This window comes from Pteropus alecto, unplaced genomic scaffold, assembly GCF_000325575.1.
Source record: "Pteropus alecto unplaced genomic scaffold, ASM32557v1 scaffold224, whole genome shotgun sequence".
Taxonomy (NCBI): domain Eukaryota; kingdom Metazoa; phylum Chordata; class Mammalia; order Chiroptera; family Pteropodidae; genus Pteropus; species Pteropus alecto.
The window spans coordinates 4,304,708-4,312,951 of record NW_006436289.1 but is presented as its reverse complement, the minus strand read 5'-3'; positions in this window follow the sequence as shown (position 1 = coordinate 4,312,951).

Genomic DNA, 8,244 nt, shown 5'->3' with positions numbered 1-8,244 from the left:
GTGTTCTCCTGTGGGAAGTCTGCACACTAGTTGGAGCTGGTCTAGTCTGTGGCTTTTCCTACCTCCTCACTTTGCCTCATCCGCCCCATTTCTTGACTTCGAACATCACCATTTCTTCTCCTGTCTCCATTCCCAGCTGTCCGAATCATACCAACCTTGAAGGATTCTCCTTTAGAAATTCTCCTAGAGGAGACCTTTCCCGACTGCCCAAGCTCATCGGCACCTCTTCCCTCTGCACTCCCATGGAGTTTGATATGGGAGGCTCAGACAGGTGACATTCATAACTAGTTTGCATTATAAAGCTAAGGTGCATCCTAGATCCCTGGGGGAGGAGGACACCTGAGATGCCCTGGAAAGGTGAGCTGGTGAGACAAGAAGGGCTTAGCACTCATTAGGTGCAGGCATGGCAAGCACCTGCGCTACGCAAATGAGCTGTAAATTACAGGTGTCCTTCTAACAGGCACAGATCACAGTGGGCCAAGGGCAGGTCTTGGAAAGCATAATGCTTCTGCCACTGAGCACACACCCACAGTAGGTGTTCAACAATATTTGCTGACTGCATGAATGCTATACAAGCAGAGTGACAGAGTGACACGGAGCTATTCCCACCGAGATGGTGTCTGCCAAGGGGACATACTGGGAGGCTAGGTCAAGATTTGAAGCTGGAGTAATAGCTGACAAAAGAGCAGAACCAGGCTTCATATCTGGCAAGTGAACATGCTCAGACAAGCCAGAAGGGTCTTCCCAGATTTGGAGCCAGAGAGACTATGAGAGAAGTGAAAAGTCACCCCAAAGTTAGATAGAGATGGCTGAAAGCCCAGGAAGCAATCTAGGGGTGGAGGTATATCCCAGTGGGGGAGAACTGTTTGTTTCCTGAGCTACCGCTCAGAATGCCACCAGCCCTTTTCATTGGACTTGACACCTGCACGGTTGGTTAACGGGTCACATTTTGTACGCATCTATTCCCAGCACCTGGCAACTGAGAGCACCCTCAATAAACACAATGTTCATGAGTGAAAGAGTGGGTGTGCTGGTAAACTGGGGAGAACATGCCCCATTTAAAGGGGGCTCCTCCATCTACTCTTGCCATATGAAAATGCGACAGCTTCCAGTGTTTCAAAAGAAGACCCAAATCTGGACTTTTATTTGTAATCCTCTTATTTTAAAATGCTGGCAACTAATACAGTGTTTAAGCCAAAGCACTTTGATGTGTCAGACACAGCTTGTGTCCTCCACTCACACCATCTAAAACACCAAAGCTAAACAAAAAGCCACAGTTAAAGACATTGTTGTATTCTTCAAAGGCCTTACAATAGCCCCTGACCAAGCAGGGCAGCATTTTACTCTCTCTTGAAGAGTCAAGTAAGCTGGCCCCGAGAGGCTTATTAATTTGCCCAAGGTCACTCAGCCAGTTAGGAGCAAAGGCAGGATCAGAACTCACATCTCAACACTCATGCTCACAGTTTCTTTCCCCAAATCCCACATTGTCTCCAGGCCTTAAAGAACAGCAGAAAGAGTCAAAGCAGCAGTCTGACTAGTCTGACTCACAGAGGCTTAGAGCGTCAACGAGCCGATGATGGTGTTTACTAAATTCTTATTTGATCTGTATAAGCAGAAAAGTTCTAGGTCAAGTAAACATAAGTCTAACTTGAATCACCAAAATAGAGAGTCATAACCCCTTAATCAAATCCCAGACTGGAACCAATTTATAGACCTAGAATTATCTGAATAAAGAAGAGGCCAGTTCAATTTAAGGAAGAACCTTACTACACTGCCAAAATTTTATATTGTTAACCTTTCTCCCAGCCTTCCCCAGAGTGACCTATGGCCTATTACTGGGTTGACTGTGCACCAGAGTAAAGGGGGTAATCTGACTTTTCAGGGATATTGAATGCTTGCTCTGAACCGACACTGTTTCAGGAGGGTCCAGAATATCACTGTGGTCCACTAGTACGAGTAGGGGCTCATGGAGGTAGGTGATCAATGGGGTTTTGAGCTCATTCTTTCTCACGGTGGGTCCAGTAGGTCCCCAAACCCAGCCTTTGGTTATTTCTCCAGTTCCAGAAGGCATGAATGGACTAGGCATACTCAGCAACTGGCAGAATCCCCCATAGCACAGGACCAGCTGGATTCCTCTGAGTTGTTAAGAAGTCTATCCAAAATTTGGAAGGAAGGCAACGAGGCCACGTAAGTCTTACCTGACTCTGTAAGATAGATATTAACAGGCAGGGAATTGATAATATGCCATGAATGACTTCTATTCAGTAGAGAAGATAATCCCGAACTTTATGATTTTGTTGCCATATAAGGCAATAATAAGTATTGTATCAAATTTAGCAATCTTATTCTAGCTTTCTTCCATTGATATATAGGAACATAGATGATAGATATAAGATAGATAGATAGATAGATAGATAGATAGATAGATAGATATCTCAATATATATTTCTTGTATCCTCTTTTGAACCTAACTTTGTCATCTCACTGGTTCTCTCATTAATGAGGTAAATAAATCTTTGACATGTAATTGTTTAAGAAATATATTTTTAACCTTTTGAAAATTATTACTTTAACAGTTGATATGACTCAAAAAATAAACACTCACAAGGAAATTCAGCAGCTGGGATGCATCAAAAGGCAGAGTGAACTCCACGATTTCATTTCTTCTCCCTCATCTGGCTTCATGCCGGCTCAATGCACTTGGCTCACACCAGCCTACCTTTAGGACAAGTTGTATACAAACTTCCATATCTAATGGTGTTTCACAGCTTCATACTGGGCCTTTGTGGTTATATCACTGCCCTTAAAGTGAGAGGTGGCTAACTCCTGACAATACATGGGAGACAGGTGCTTTCAAGTACTTGGGATCGTGACAACCTCTCCAGGAGTCAGAGATGAAGACCAAGAGAAAGGCCAATACTGTCTGGGCAGCCTAGGTGCTGATGGATCCTTTGTGTAAACAACAAACACACTAGAGAAGCAACAGCAGTAGCAGCTGCCAAGCACGTCTCCTGTGGTCTCCATGAGATGGAGTGAGGTCGTCTAAAACTTATTCCTTGCTTTCCACTCCGGGGATCAGGAGGCAGGATGATTGGTGTGTGTGTGTGTGTGTGTGTGTGTGTGTGTGTGTGTGTGTGTGTGTGTGTGCACGCACGCATGCGCGTATGCATATTAGAGAACACAGGAATGACATCTGCTGATTCAGGTTAAACCCAGCTCCCCAGGGTCCGACTCAAACCCCACATTTTGTAAAAGACTAACTACGTGACATCCAATGGTGCCACCCTTCTCTGAAGGGGCCTTTGCTGTGTATAGCACCTGATGTTATACTTTATTATGCTATTAGAAGGCCTAGGTCTCAACCCTGGTGCTGCATCCTGTTAGCTGTGTGATTGAGTGAGTCACTTAATCTGTCTCCCTCTCGAAGCCACTTTTCTCTCGCTTAAAATGGGAATAACAATGCTTTTCTCTATTTCTTGGGACAATAAGTATCAAGTCTTAGGTTCACATCTTGGCTCTACATATACAATATCAAAAATAAAAAATATTAGGAATCTACCTAACTGCTGTTGCTCATTTTATTCATTTCTGAAATGGGGATGGTAATAATTACAATACTTATTCTACTGGGTTGTTGCAAAGATTAAATGAGATAATGTGCTGAGTAATTACATTGATGTCTAGCATACCACAAGCATTCAATAAATATTTTAACTATTTCAACTGAAAATGCTTTGAAGCAGTAGGATTCTTATCAAATGAGAAGTTTTGTAAGTGTGATTGACCATTATCTTGTATTATTATCTGAATGTTTCACATGTGTTAGTTTTGCCTCCTTAGGTAGATTTCGAGCTTATGAAACCATGTGACAAATATTTGTTGAATACTTTTGGAGTGCTAGGCAATGCAGATACCAAAATAAGTAAGACATAGTCATTGTCCTCAAGATTACAGTTCAGTGGAAGAGATAAGCACAAAAGTGATTAAAATGTGACATCATAGAGATGACAGCACATGGGAGGGTCACCTAACCAAACTGGAGTCTCTGAAGGCTAGGTTAGGTCACAGACTTAAAAAAATGCTCTCACTGTTCTTCATGCTCCTATACTCTGCTCCTAGGACAGGGTCATAGATCTAATAGAGGCTCCATATATATTTGTTGAATAAACATGGGGAATTAAGCAATCTTTCTTATTACCTACTTCACCCAGAGTCCCTTTGGTGGAGGGAGGAGAGGAAGGGAACTAACATTAATGAAGAAACTGACAACATCCCAAATATTAGGAAAGGTATTTTACATATAGACCAGTGATGTGCTGGAGCTGTTTGGGCAATTATTTCTTCCAAAGTCTGCATTCAGGGACATCACTACGATGTCAAGTTGGTCGCTTGTTATCAGTTCCTGTTTGAGGATTTACACAATGAAATTGGCAAATGCTACAAATCAGAACATTATTTTTTTTCTTGAAGATCTGGTTGATAAAACATTTACCAGCATACAACTATAGAGATTTCTCACAGTAATCTACTTTCCAGATGAGGAAACTAAGATTCACACAGGTTTAGTAATTTGCTCCAAGTCACACTTAACCATATGGGGCAGACTTAGGATTTGAACTTGTCTCCCTACAAGGACCTGGCTTTTCCCTCTACAACTCATGACCTGTTCTTGTCAGGCCCCATGAACAGGGCTTGATCAGGAACAGATTAGTGCATCTTCTGTATCTCCTTGTGGCTAAAGGGAGAGAAGAAAGCTTCACTCTCTACTTCGTCTCTATGTAAAAATAAAGGCTCCCTAGACCTAGTCCAAGATTATGGGAACTTCATGATATCTGCCTTCTTTATTATTCACTTTGAGAATCCTTATTCAGCTCCATCAAGAATGAATGAACCTATGAAAAGATGTTCGACATCATTGCTCATGAGAAAAATGCAGATCAAAACCGCAGTGACATATGACCTAACACCATTAGGATGACCACTAATTTTTTAAATTTTTTAATGAAAAAAATTTTTTGGAGGAATGTCTGTTCAAATCCTTTTCCAAAATTATAATTGGGTTATTTGTCATCTTACTATTGAGTTGTAAGAATTCTTTATATTTTCTGGATACTAGTCCTTTATCAATGTTTTTGCTTTCCTATGGTGTCCTTTACAGCACAAATAATTTAAATTTTGATGAAGTCTAGTTTACCTATTTTTTCTTTTGTTGCTTGCGTTTTTAGTGTCATAGCTGAGAAACCATTGCCTAACACAAGGTCATGAGATTAATCCCAATGTCTTCTCGTAAGAATTTTACAGTTTTAGCTCTTACATTTAGACCTATGATCCATTTTTAATTATTTCTTATATATAGTATGAGGTAGGGGTGTAAGTGTACAAGATGGCCACTATTTAGAACACAGAAAATAACAAGTGTTAGTGAGGATTTGAAATGTTGGTGGGTAAAATGCACTGTTGGTGGGTAAAATGGTGGGATCTCTATAGAACACATTGTGGAGATCCCTCAAAAAATTAAAACTAGAGTTACCATATGACCCAGCAATCCTACTTCTAGTTACACATCCAAAAGAATTGAAAGCAGATCTCGAAGAGATATTTACACACTCATGTTCATAGCAGCATTGTTTGCAACAACCAAGAGGTAGAAACAATCCAAGTTTCCATCAATGGATGAATGAATAAACAAAATGCAACATATATCTATAATATAATATTATTCATTCTTAAAAAGGCAGGAAATTCTCACACATGCTACAACATGGATAAACCTTGAAGACGTTATACTAAGTGAAATAAGCAAGCCAGCCACAAAAAGACAAACAATGTATGATTCACTTACTGAGGTATCTAAAGTAGTCGAACTCATAGAAACAAAAAGTAGAATGGTGGCTTCCAGGGGTTGGGGGATCAGGAAATGGTGAATTAGTGTTTGACGGGTATAGAGTTTCAGTGTTGTAAAATGAGACAGTTCTGAAGAGCTGTCATACAACAATGTGAATATACTTAACACTAGGGCACTGTATGCTTAAAAATGGTTAAGACAGTAATTTTGTTATGTGGTTTTTTTTTACCATTAAAAAAATAAGAAATTAACAGTGATTCCAAATAAAATTCACCTTCTCCCCTTCTCCCCCAAAAAGAATGAATGAACCACAGGGCTCACTGTGGGCCTCTGTGTGCGTCATCTGAGAGGCAGCCATTCCCATAGGATATAAAGACAACACATGCTCCTTCTCCTCAAAGTTATACATGAGCAGGAGAGGCAGATGAGTACATGGGAGCTGTTGGAAAGGTCAGGTAGAGCTGCATTTGAATCCACACTATGCCACTGCCTTGAACCAGTCACTCCACCTCTGTGAGGCTCAGTGGCCACATCTGTACAATGGAGATGGTATCTCTTCCCTCAGTGAGTCTGGGCGATTAAAGGATATAAGCCTACTAAGATACGTTGCTTTATTCAATGAATATTCATTAGTTCACTCAATCACAGAAAGCTGCAAGTAAACAGAAAGAAGGGGAACACTCAGCAATAAAAATAATAACCCTGTTCTACTGTATGGCATTTCTTGGTGGACTGGATGTTTCTGTGTAATTTCTAGGCAGAAAATTTAAGGAGTAATCTACAGGGTTGATAGTATTTCTCCTTCCACAGAGTTGAAAGAACCCGATGGAACTGGCTCTTGGCCAGCTCCAGCTTTGTTGGCTCCCATGCCTCCTGCCCCTCCTCTAGGCTCTGACAACTAGGTCCCCCAAGACCAGAGCTGGAATCCCTGGACCATCACCACCTCCAGAACCAGGACCTTAGCCCCACGGAATTCCCTGGAACAAAAGCTCCATTTGCATCTAAATGAAGAGGAGGGGAGAAGGAAGCCCTAGGCCCTGTTGACTATGAATGAAATCACTTTCCATGTAAGATTTCCATTGGTCTGCTTTCTGCAGCTTCTGCCAGAGCTGTGTCTGAGCTCTGTCTGCAACACAAAATTCAGGCCTCAGAAATATCTAATTTGGAAATTATGTGCTGTCTAAGTGGCAGCTCTCCAGGCTGCTGGTTTGATGCTGGTCCTGGTCCCTCTGCAGGTAGTTCCAAGCTGCTGATGGGCTTTGTCACCTAGGCCTGCTCTTTAGAGCCTGGGCCAGTTACTGCCTCAGCACTGAAAGCCGAACCTAACAGCAGCCTCTGGTTCCCAGGGCTGCCCATTAGGCGTGGGGTAGGGCTGGCCAGGACCAGCATGGGCTAAGGAGGGAGGCGAAAGACCTGTGCCCGCCTAGGCCCCACAGGCCTGTGGTGGCGGGGAGGCAAGAACACATAAAAGGGATTAAAAGGGATTAAAAGACTTTCTTAGCTCCCCTTAGGGCTCCCAGTTTGACACAGCCAAGACCTGCAATTAGAAAAACAATCACCTGAGGCCATAGTTTAGCAGGTTAAATAGTGTCTAACTTGAGTATTTAGCAAGTTTAATACATAAACACACATATCCCTGTAACACACACAGTATTATTTTTTTTAATTACAAAATGATTTTCCAGGCCTTACATTTTGGTAAATGCTTCTCTCAGCAATTTCCTATTCCATACCTTGACTCTGCTTCTTCCTGTGTTTGTAATCTCTGGCCCACATGCATGACACAGAATACAGGTGTAGGCCTACAAATATCACCAGAAAAAAAATGAGAAAAGGGTTGTGTTACTGCTTTTCGATGTTTGCTAATGTGGAAACATGGCCCTTTACAGTTTTGGATGGAGTTTTTGTTGGAGAGGCCACAGAATCACCTCTGTACGGCATGCAGGTTTACTGCTTCCTCCAAGTGTGTCAGCCAAGAATAACATACTAATTTATTTGAAAGAATGTGTATCTGTTGTGATCTGGAAAGAAAAAAAACAAAACAAAACACAAAACCAGCACTGGTCCATCACAACCTATGCTGTGTGTATACCACCACAAACAAGATTGTTTGTGTGTTTGTATGCATGTGTGCATATGAATTAGCATTTATCGAATGCCCTCTACTGTGCATAGCACTGTGGATTACGTTTACATATTTAAAAGCAGTCTCCAATTACCCAAGTTCTAAATTTTTGGAATATACACATTCCTTCATTCATATACATTCGCTCTACAAAGGTTCAAGGTCTATTGTGTACTAAACACCAAGAACAGGAAGATGCCCTAATTGGCTTCACATGCTGGGGACAGGGATGGGGAGGATGGGGGAAAGGAAAGAGGCAAGTCATTATAATACT